At 47.1% G+C, this 12,018-nt stretch overlaps 1 protein-coding gene and 1 pseudogene across 1 annotated transcript in view; both read left to right on the top strand.

Annotated features, from left to right (window-relative positions):
- The first annotated feature begins 1,557 nt into the window (after positions 1-1,557).
- On the top strand, positions 1,558-1,676 carry LOC120585425 (uncharacterized; annotated as a pseudogene).
- Positions 1,677-10,333: 8,657 nt separating this feature from the next.
- Positions 10,334-12,018, top strand: part of KIF4A (kinesin family member 4A) — a 69,469-nt gene continuing 67,784 nt past the window's right edge. The window contains exon 1 of the mRNA XM_039841729.1: positions 10,334-10,422. The gene's annotated coding sequence lies outside the window, so the exon portion shown is untranslated. The remainder of the gene's footprint in view (positions 10,423-12,018) is intronic.

Raw genomic sequence — 12,018 nt, 5'->3', positions numbered from 1 at the left:
AAGGAAGCTGCTAGAGAAGGTGGCATTCCTTGCGTCCCCAGGAAGAGTCCCGGGCCGTAGTCTGTCTGTGTAGGTAGAATTTGGCCCAGTGTGGAAGAGGCCCTGCTCATACCCTCACTACAGTACTGAGAGAGGAGTGCAGGCGTGGGGGTGGGGACGCATGGGAGATGGAGGAAGGCGAATCGAGAGACAGAGATGAATGAATGAATGAATGAATGAGAATGCACACACATGCCTGAACCAACTCTGAGATGCCTTCGGAACAGTGTTACTAAGAGACGATACTTGCTTGTAAGACCGAAGTCTAAACGTGGTTTCTGAGTGAGTCATAATGCGCTAGCTAAACACACTGACAGCTTGTTTGGAAGTCATGAGGGGAAACTTGCAGTCATTCCCAATGAAGACACGCCTAGGTTGCCACCGATCGGCCAGCCGCTCACCCCCACAGGGAATCCCTGCGAGGCCTGCTGGGCTTGTTGAACCCTGGTCTCACAGCTGTGGCCTCTCTGGTCCGTCCCATTACGTGACTGAAGCAAGCAGGTGTGCAGTGGTAACATTTACCGAGCACCTATTAAGTACCAGCTGCTTCGTGTCCATTATCTCATTTAGTCCTTAAGCGATCATGCAGGTGGATGCCATTCTCTTCATTTTGCAGATAAAGGATTGATGGGGGGGCGGAGCTAAAGCAATTCGCTCAAGGTCACGCAGAAAATAAATAACAACTGTGACTTGAACCCAGGCCTCTCTCACTCTGTCCCCCAGGTCGTTTTCCCTTGGCCATACACAGGCCACGTTACTGGAGCTGGCATGACTCTCTGACTCGTGCCTGCCTGAGAAAATATGGGGGCGCAAGTCCAGTTTACGGGGGAACAAAACCTGGGCTGGACGAAGTTTCCAAGTCATGCTTCCTCCTCGCCTTCAATGTACCCCGTTGGTAGTATTTTTAAAAAGATCACTTATTTTACCTTGTGAGATGAAAGATTTCTTTTTCAGTCGGTAGTGCTTAAGTCCTTGGCTTAACTGTTTTTCAAAGAAAATAAAAGGTCCTGGTATGTATGTGTCCAAGTTTATAACACGTGCAGTTTCAGCCTAAAAGACAGGCATCATTCATACACACAGTTCAAGAAACCAAAAAGGTCTCAGCGCCTCTGCGGGACTTGATCCCTTGGGGTCAAATCCCTATAAGATATTTCTGTAGGAATAGCAAAAGTGAAGAGGTAATTCAGAATAAGAAATATTATCGAAGTTTTTGTTTATAAAGAGGCGTGTGTGTCTGGGAGGGGGCATTGTCCAACCACTGAGGGGCGAAGTTCAAGATCCTCAAGTAATTGGCTGTCGTGGGGAGGTTTCCTCCCCTTTTCAAGTAATTTCTTGATTCTGTAATAACTAGAAAAAATGAAGTAGTAGAGGAAGAGGTATTTCTGTGACTAGAAAAAAAAATCACCTTTGAGAGAATGTAGATCAATGATACTATTTTTAATGTAGCTGCAGACAAACGGCCTTGACACATTACAAGCCCAGAAAAAGTTTCAGAAGCATTTAAAAATCGCAAGGGAAGTCTACGGCCATGCCACCCTGAACAAGCCCCATCCCGTCTGATCTCAAAAGCTAAGCAGGGTCGGGCCTGATTAGTACTTGGCTGGGAGACCGCCTAGGAAGACCAGGCCCTATAGGCGTAAAAATTAAAAAATAAGGGATTGTAAGCTGACAAGTTCCTTGCAATCTGTGAGGTCAACCAAGGATTGCCTCGTCCCCCCCACCCCAAAAAGAAATTGCAGCGAGAAAGAAGCAAGATCCCTTGAGATGTTTTCGATGAAGAAAAGCCTTCACTTTCATAAGAAAAGAGGCGCTTGGTACCAAGGACATTCATAGATGTTAGAAAGACTGCCCATGTGAAACACTTCTGTGAAATCAGGGAAAAGAGTGAGATCTTGGGCCCATGCGTGTGACTTTCAATAAGGTATGCAGACTGTCTAGTATCAATGGCCTCCATGTGCAGTTTTGTCATGGAGACGATCTGAGCACATGAGGCATCGTGGTGGAGCTAGCATGCACCGCTCGTGATATCATTTTCAATTCTAAGGAAAGCTAGGCACAGAGGCCTTTTGTACCTGCGGATCCCAATCTATGGTCTGCTTTGCAGCAAGCCCTCGTCACTTCCTCAGGCCTCCCAACATCACTGCATGATAGGTGATGCCCCATTGTACAGATAAGGAAACTTGAGACTCGGGGAGATGAGAAATGATTTGCCCAAGATAACACAGCTAGGGGTAGATAACAATTCAGAAGTGTACTCTACAGAGGCCTCCCTGTGTGCCGTACACCACGCCGCCTCGAGCAGTGACAGAATCCTGACAGTAAATGGAAAAGATGCTTAGAAACGAGACCGATGGAAACGATACGCACAAGTCTTGCTACTCCTAATATGCTCCATTATCAGCCTCGGCATCAGCATTACCCAGGAGCTTGTTAGAAGTGCAGACTCTTGGCCCCATCCCAAGACACCTGGAATCGGAATCTATTTTAATAAGATCTCTGGGAGATTTTCTGCACGTTAAAGTTGGAGATGCACTGATATAAGGCATTTGAGACGACAAAGCAGGTTGAGGAAGGAGCTCTCAGGAGACGGAAGAGCAAAAATGGTGGGTAAGGCCGGTGTGTTAGGTCGAGGGTGTTTACAAAGGGTGTGTCCATAGCCACCTTCATCTTCCACTGCTTTGGCCATGATCTTGTGCTTTGAGGACATAGAGATGAAATTTCTCCACTTCAAAGAACAGTGCAACCAGCCTAGGGAATAAGAAGACTGAGAGTTAATTGACTTTCAAATCTCTGAGCATGAAAGACAGTGACAAGGAAGCAAGGGGCAGTGGAAAGAGCTTCCGGGAGCTGGGTGCGCAGGTTCACCTGTCACTGTCTCTTTGTGATGCTAAGCGAGTTCTTCTGCCTCCTCCCAGGCCTCAAATCGCCTGGCTGGAAACCAGGTCATCTCAAAGAGCCTTTTCAGCTTTGATATTTTGTTATTCTCAGCTGTGCGTTTTACTACCACCTCCATTGGAAGGAGAACATGGACATCTGTAGTGGTTTTTGTCTGTCCATCGTTTAGCATCTTCAGTTCACGTAAGAAGGGTTCTTCTGGGAGGAGATGTGAATCATCACACAACATTAATGGGAACTGAAAGGAAGTGGGATGGGCCTAACTCCAGTGAAGCTGCTTGAAACTAGTCAGTATTTTAATTAGAGTAGAACGAGTACCCAGACTGCTTTGAGAACCAGCTGCTTCAAACCACATACTGAGGAATCAACTGTCCTGACTTGGGCTTTTGAGGGATAGTTTATTGGGGGTAGAAGGAGCTTATAAACACGAGAAAAGTCCTGCTCATCCCCCATCTGCTACTCGTCTCTCTAGGTGATTCTGATGTCCATTAGCTAAGACAACTGGCTATCATCGAACCCTTTAAAATGGAGAAACAGACTCAGAGAGGAGAAGTGACATGTCTAAGGCCGCACACCAGAGCCAATGGCAGCAAAGAGATGCTCAGAGTACCACCCCAAGGACCTTTCGAGTCTACTTTCTTTGAGTGACTAGTTTACCAGAATCGAGACATCTGTTTCCAGTAGCAGAGCACACACTGGGGGGGACTTACCGGGCCTTTCGTCTGGCTGCTATTCTGTTTCCATCACACGTACACTCACGTTGCTTCAGAGAAGCGACATAACTTGCCCTAGGTCACACGAGTAGGAAATAGATTTGGACCTTGGATTTCCGATCTCACCTGTGTTGTAGGGCCTCTAAACTCTTAGTTGCTTTAATCTGATTACTTCAAAACGCATTGATTTTTTTTTCCCTGTCGGAATTTATCCTAACAGTGTATGACTTGAGACTCTGCAGAGTACTCTTAGGTCCATCGTTTTGTCCCCATAACAGCCCCCTAAGGTAGGTAAGACCCGGTATTTTGCCCCCATTTGACAGACGTCCACAGTGAGGCCCAGCAAGAAATCACATTATTTTCACTGAAGTGAATAAGACATCACAAAATACTTTAGGAAATGGGTCTAAACATCATTTTCATGAATTTGAAGAGCTCTGGGAAAGAAGCACTGGCAGTCAGATTGCCAGACTGGTCCCACCGTGACAAAGGGGAAAAGCGACTCAGCCCTGACCGCAAGCGGACAGGTTATAAGAATCAGATCTGGAGCATTGGCGTGATGTGTGCTTCTAGAATTCGGGGCCTTGGGAATTGAAACAAGGCCCACGATGGAGCTGGGGGTCCTCTGGGACCAAGGGAAGGGACAAACATTGCTGAGCATCTCTAGTGTGCCTAGCAGGGAGTGGGAGGAGCCTGAATCCTCAAGCCATCCCTGGAGATCTGGCATAAGAGTTAGGGTGGTATTTGGGTAAAAAAAAATAAAAAAAAAAAGAAAGAAAAGAAAAGAAAAAAGTAGGACCACCTGGCAGGCACATTACATGTATTTTATATACGTTGTCTCACTCGAGTGTCTCAACCACCTCATTTTAGTCTCATTTTACAGATAAAGAGACTGAGATGCAGATGATTGATTGTTATTTGCGCAAAGTCGCGTAGAAAGTAAGTGGTGAAGCTTAGATAGAAGCGAGGCCTCTGGGAGTCCTGAGCCTGTATGACGATGGCTTATTTTCATTACTGAAAACAACTCTGACATGGAAGACCCCAAAACCAGTGTTAAACCGGCGTTTTGGGGGAAAACAAAACAAAACAAAACAAACAAACAAAAAAACACAAAAAAACAATTGCCACCTTCTCTTTGCACTGTGCCACTGGAGATGGGGTACAGTACAAGAGGGAAATAAATAACAGTGTGGCCGGTGCCAGAAGCGAGTCAGGGATAGGCAAGGTACAGGGTCATCCCTAGCTTACATGGAGCCTTTGTGTAAACGAGAAAAAGCTCCCCTTGCTCAAGATACTTTAAGGCCGTCTGCCAGAAAAATCATAGTAAATACGCAAATCTCTGATTGAAATATCAGAGGCGCCCCTGGGCGGGGCCATCACATCTGCATTCAAAGCCCCTGGGACCTGCCCAGAAGCACAAAGGTGGTGAGCTAATCGGGGAACTGACTGAGATATTAATGAATGGGCCTCGGATCCATTCCACAGATCAAAGCCTGCATGATTTTAAGGGAGAAGGAATTATGGGGGCTTAATGGGATGAGAAGGCTTTGAACTTGTCATGTTAACTTACAGGTTCACAGCTCTGAAAGCTTCAGGAAGCTGGCTGGTACCTGAGAGAAAGCATTAGGCGATGGAGGAAGGAAAGGCCCTCTGCTAGGCACTTCTACACTGTATTTCTCATGTATTTCTCGCATCAGCCCTGGGAGAGAGAGTAATATCCACATTTTAGATATGAGGACACCGAAGCCCTACGAGGTTAAATGACTTACTTCACGTCACACAGACATTAATTGGCGGTGCTGGGATTCGACCCCAGGTATGTCTAACACCGAGAATAGTGGGATTTCTCTCTTTACAACATAACTTAACTGCTGGGAATTTGGGTGTGTGTTCGACCGATTGGTTAAAAGCTGGTGGCAGTCTTGGAGAATAAAGAAGCTGCACGAATCATGCTCAAAGGCCCATGCCCCCTGGCTAGACAAAGGATAATAACAGCCAATAAAAAGGCCATGGAGATGGAGGACATATCTGTGCGGCTAGGGTCTCCCTGGTGATCATCAGCTTTTTCCTGTCCCGGACTTCCAGGAAACGCTGAGGCGTCTAGAGACATATACACATCTACACACGATGCGTATCTTCTTTGGTTCTGGCTGAGGGGGGCGTGGTCATGGAGTCACGACCTTGCTCTTGCTAACTTGGTACCAATGCAAAGGCATCTGAAACCCATATGTGAGCTTTTTGTTTGTTTGTGTTTGAGCCAGACAGGGCTATGATGCTCAAGTCCAGCTTCCATGACCCGTGCTCATGGTCCCAGGTCTCCAGCCATCGCCAGATCTGAAAATCGAAGGGAGGTCAACGAGAGCTGAGCAAGCAATATCCAGCTGCAGAGAGGGAGCCAGGGTGACCGGACACAGGAATTCACCATGACACTTGGATGCCGTGTACTTTCCCTGTCGGCTCTTTCAAGCTCTGTAGGTTGGGGCTACCCAGGTCGGTCAATAGCCATAGTCTTTCTCCAGCTTCAGATAAAAGCCGATTTCTTTCTAGGAGAGTTTTCCTTCTGAGCTAGTTCCTTTCTTTTCCTTCCCAGATCTGAGAATGGAAGAATTAAGAAATTTCGAAGGGATAGAAGGGGCTCTACATTTATCTAAGAAACATGGCGTCGACTCTGTCAGGCACTGTTCTCAGTGCTTTGCATATATGAATACACTGAGTCCACTCAACACTCTATGATGTAGGTATTATTATTCCCACTTCGAAGATGAATAAACTGAGACACAGAGAGGTTAAGGGACTTGCTATAACCATAGTCACGTAGCTGAGGTTTTATTACCGTGTTTTGTTGCCCACATGATACAACACAGCAAAGAGGCAGCAAAGAATATGGGCTTTAGGAGTCAGGAAGAGTCAGGATTTCAATGCCTATTCTGACACTTGCCCCTGGCAAGTAACTTCCTTGCTCTAAGTCATATTTTCCTCACCTATGACATAAGGGCAACGACACATGCCTCTCAGGGCTGTAGTGAGGAATCTAATGGAAAGTGCCTCGCCTGGAGTAGGCGTTCAAAGTTGGCTCCTCTTGTCAGTTTGGCTTGGTACCAAACTGTGGTCTGGTATCCACAATCACTAAGCAAGTCGACTCAGCCTGTGCCAGTGCTAGGGAAGCACTGGCTGGCACTATGGCTGGCATTCACTCCTACCGGGAGGCCGGATTTCCGCCAGAGGAGCTGATGTGGCTGGCATTTCCAGAGACGGACTTCTTCCAGAATTAATTAGCCATATGGTTCTCTCTCTGCCCAGATATTGGGACGACATGGCCAGCAGGAGGGACGATTGCAGGAACCAAAGAAATCTGATTCATATCCCCGTACATACCCCTCAGATCTGCCACCGGTACCTTTTTGCATTTTATTATTCATATTTATGTTTTCTTTCCCCCTTCTTTTTACACAAGACTGCTTACCCTTTTTTTTGCAAGATTTGCTTGTTGGCGATGAATTCCTTTCGCTTCTTCATGTCTGGGAAGCTCTTTATCTTGCCTTCCACTTTACTTGATAGCCTTGCTGGGTACAGTAGTCTTGGTTGGAGGTTGTTGTTTTTCATCACTTTGAACATTTCTTGCCAGTCCCTACTGGCCTGCAGAGTTTCTGTTGAAAAATCAGCTGACATTCTTATGGGGGTACCCTTGTAAGTAACTAGCTGCCTTTCTCTTGCTGCTTTTAGGATCGTCTCTTTGTCTTTCACCTTTGCCATTTTAATGCTGGTGTGTCTTGGTGTGGGCCTCTTTGGGTTCCTCTTATTTGGGACTCTCTGCGCTTCCCTGGCTTGTATGTCTATTTCCTTCACCAGGTTAGGGAAGTTTTCTGTCGTTATTTCTCCAAATAAGTTTTCAGTCCTTTGCTGTCTCTCTTCTCCTTCTGGTACCCCTATGATGCGAATGCGGGTACGCTTGATGTTGCCCCAGAGGTCTCTTAAAGTAACCTCATACTTTTGGATTCTTTATTTTTTCCTGTTGCTCATCTGAGTGGGTATTTTCTGCTACCTTATCTTTCAAATTGCCAATTTGATCTTCTGCTTCATCCAATCTACTGTTGAGTCCCTCTAATGTATTCTCCATTCCAATTATTGTATACTTCATTTCTGACTGGTTCTTTTTACGGTTTCTGTGTCCTTTTTTATGCTTACTCTCTCTCTGTTAAAGTCCTCGCTGAGCTCATCTCTCCTCCCTCCAAGTTCATCGAGCATCTTTCTAACCAGTGTTTCGAACTCTGTCTGTGGTAGGTTGCTTGCCTCCATTTCATTTAGAATTTTTCTGGAGTTTTCTCCTGGTGTTTCATTTGTGGCATGTTTCTTTGTTTTCTCATTTTAGTTGCCTCTGTGTTTGTTTCTATGTGTTACGAAGATTTGTTGCATCTTTCAGCCTTGGCCAGGTGGCCTTATGTAGTCGGTGTCCTGTGTGTCCCAGTGGCGAGGTCTCCCTGATCTCCTGCGCCGGGCGCTCTGGACCTGTTCCTTGTGTGGCTCTCTGTGTGTTCTGTTGTAGCTAAGCCTTGATTGCTGGTAGCACGTTAGTATATGGGACTGACTCTCGGGCTGACTGGCTGTGGGGATGAATCATGCCCACAGGGTATGGGCTGCTGGGTGAGGGCTGACCCCACAGAGTGGGGTTCGTCCTAGTTGGTTTGTGTACCTGTTGAGGCCACCCTTTGGGTGTGCCGCTTGTGGGGCTAGTCAGGTGGTGCTCCATTGTGATGTCACACGAGCTTCCGCGTGTGTTGGTTCTGGGACCCCTTGGGCGGGGCTCCCGTGCAGGCCAAGGTCAGCCGCTGCCTTTGATTGTTCGGGGCTACCTGGTAGCTACAAAGCGATCCGCAGATGGTCGCCGCCTGTGCTGGACCCAGAGGCTAGTGGGAGAGACCGCGCTGCGAGCCAAGGTCGGTTACCCCAGTGCCCGGCCTGGGGTGGCTCAGCAAAAGGACCCGAGCGCCTCGAGGCCCGGGGCGCCTGCCAGATGCCCATCAGACTCCGCAGCGGGAAGAGCCTTTGGTTGGTACGGGAGTCGGATGGGTCCGGGTCCCAGGAAGTCGCTGGGGTAAAGCGCGCAAATTTCACCTGGCCACTGCAGCGTCAGGCTTCGTGCCAGGGCCGAACCTGTGGCCTCTGGTAACAGTGTCAGGTCGCAGCGAGGCCCGCCGCTGCCCGCCTGGGGCCTGTCAACAGCGAGATCTGTTCGTGAAATACTGTAGCTCAGAACGTGGTTTGTGACCTGACACCGAAAGTCCCTCCCGGGATGCACGGGCCTCGTGCGGGCCCCACGAGCCAAGGTCTGCTGCCTGCATGGAGTGCGGCCCGGGAAGGGGCAGGGCGGGGGCGGCCGCCGCACAACAGACCCGCCGCGGGCACGTTGTGCTTCGGGTGGTTCGGGCCGATGGCACCGGCCAGCGCAGCTTCGGCATCGGCTGTGCCGGGGGAGGGTTGAACACTGGCAGACTGCCCCAAAGGAGAGCCAAGGAAGGACCCGCGCGGCTGTCCCTCCAGCCCTCGCAGGCGGGAGAGACCACGCGACTCAGTCCCTCCCCGCGTGTCTGCGGCGCCTCCCGAGCCGCTGACACCCCCCGCCCTCAGTCTGTGCGCTGGCCCTTTAAGGGGTCGTCTGAGTTTCTACCATCCATCTGTCTCACCCTTACTGCCGGAATCCCCACTTGGTTTTACAGTCAGATTTTGTGGGAACTCCTCTCCTGGAGCTGGAACCCTGGGCTGGGGAGCCCCTGGGTGGGATAGGACACCCCTCTCCTTCAGGGGAGCCTCTGCAGCCGCGCCCTCCCTCCCGGTGCCCGGCGTGGTACCAGCCGGCTTTGTGGCCGCCTCTCCTGTCTCCAGGTGGCCATTTCTTTATATCCTCAGAGGTACGTGTCATGAAAAGCTAGATCCAGGCGGTTCTCTAAGTTGTTTTTTCATAATTTGGTTGTACTTTTAATGCAGTCCTGGGAGGAGGCAAACCCCGTTTGCACCTAGCCTGCCATCTTGACTCCCTAAGCCCTGAATTTGAATCTTAATAGGTATAGGAGGTGTGGAGTTGGAAGTTGGGGGTGTTAAACATCATTAAGATTCTCTTTCTCGAATCTCTTGAATAACCCAGTTGTGGCCAAGGCGATCGGATGAAAAAATGACTTAGGAACCTGGTATATTAAATAGTAGCAAGAGCAATAATAACAAACAAATATGGTGATCACTGCTAAACGCTGTTCTAAATGTTTAAAGTTCTGACCGTCGTTGAAATATCGGCTGCCTCATCTCCTTTTCGCTTTCCTCTTCTACCCTCCACTAAGAACCGGTTACTTACAGTTTTACAAAATCAGTGAAGGTGACACTTATGACACCATCAAAGAAATGAACTTGGACACCCACGTGACTTTTCATTGTGTCTGCTGTTCCCAAGACACGCGGTCTTAAGAGAGCAGTCTCAATTTCGTTACGAGTAGTATGTGAATTCATTCTTGTAAATAGCAAATGATTGCATGTAGGATTAAAGTCCTTTTCTTAATTAAAAAAAATATTCGTTGTAAAAAATATTTAATACGAACACTCACAGCAAATTTAAAAACTTATCTATGATCCCATCACCCTGAGGTTAGCACTGTTAACATTTTCGTTTTTATCGCTTCGTTTTCAACAATATCAGATTTACAATGAAGAAATCTTGGATCTTCTATGCCCATCTCGTGAGAGAGCCTCTCAAATTAATATACGGGAGGATCCTAAGGAAGGCATAAAGGTGAGTTTGTCGTTGTTGTTGTTACTATTATTATTGGAAAATGTTGGTCACTACTAAAGTTCACATCCCTTTCATTTGCCATTATGATTTTAAATGACCACTGACATCTTTCAGATTTCGTGTGGTTCCAGTTCCCTTTGTTAGTTTAGAATTCCTACATGGGATCTCTTGTGGGGAAGGAAGTTTTATCACCTTCCTGTTACCTCTTAAAGGAATGCTAATATCAATTAAATATTTACTAGGTATTTACAGAGTTCTAAGGCTAGGCTGTCGAGTATGGTAGCCACTAGCCACAAATAGCTATTTCAACTTAAATGAACGAAAATCGAATAAAATTTCAAATGCGGTTCCTCATTTACACCAGCCACACATCAAGGGCTCCGTAGCTACATGTGGCTGGTGGCTACTGTATTAAACAGCAGAGACAGAGAACTTACCCATGGTCACAGAAAATTCTGTTGGACAACACTGGAACAGATATTGCTCTAGGCTCTGATATTTAAAAAAATTAAATAGTATAAGTAAATAAAAATTTTTTAATTCACAAGTACCACAGGAAGAAGAGCTCACTTATTTGAGAGGCTTCCGTCACATGGTGTAGATGCAGGATGAGAAGCTATAGCTGAACAGAAAACTTGAGGCAAGTTTGAGAGTTTTGTATGAGGGAGCAGGCCAAACCCAGAGGCCAGTGTTGAGAACAGGCAGAGCGTGGGTCTAGCACCAGCCTGGGACTCAGCAGTGGGAGAATCCGAAGCTGGAAGTGGATGAGAATGTCTAGTTCAGACTTGGAAAAACTTGGTAAAATAATATTTTCCCATCTTCCTCTCCTTCCTCTCTTTCATGCAGGCAAAATGGAAGGTTTAGGGTCCAGGTGCCTGAGGGGCAGGTGCTTGTGCTTCTGATTTTTGTGCTTCTGATTTTTTTCCTTCTGCGTCGTTAAGTTATTAGCTGAGCAGTAAAGCAAGGCTTGAAGGATCAGACGTATTTTGAAAGCCTGGTAAGCCTGGAATAGAGGAAGACAATTTGGATAGTGGGGATACGAAACCTGGGCAAATGTAGGCTATCGCCAGAAAGACCCCAATTCCAAGATCTTTTATATGCCCCATGCTAAGGCAGGAATTAAATCCCAAGTATTATTTGAGGCAAAATTTACAATCCGCAGACGTGTAGATTTCTGATTCAAATTGGGGCGGGTAGAGACAAGTTTATAAACACTTTTCAGATGAGATGAATGGAACGTAAGTATGTAGAGGAAAGAGGTAAGGGTATTCTTGTAGCAAGGAACAGTTTACGCAGGAAAGCAGAAAATATACTCCTGGCAGTCATAAGTCTAGCCCAATCTGTCCGGATTCAAAGACATGGGTTGGGAAGTGATAGGGAATGTGTTAGGACCAGATTATGAAGCCAGATCAAAGAAAGAGCTCAGTTTCCGTCCCTGTGAACAGTGTGTAAGGTGTTTAATGCTTCTGAATCAAGAGTTGCTATGGCTCCTTCTACCTGATTTTTATCCGATGTGTTCTCTCCAACTAAGTTAGCTCCTGTGGGTTAGAAGAGTGTCTTAAAATATCTTTGTATCGTCGTTATCTAGCCCGGGGC

Source organism: Pteropus medius, unplaced genomic scaffold (genome assembly GCF_902729225.1).
Source record: "Pteropus medius unplaced genomic scaffold, Ma_sr-lr_union100, whole genome shotgun sequence".
NCBI lineage: Eukaryota > Metazoa > Chordata > Mammalia > Chiroptera > Pteropodidae > Pteropus > Pteropus medius.
This window is presented reverse-complemented; position numbering and strand designations above follow the sequence as displayed.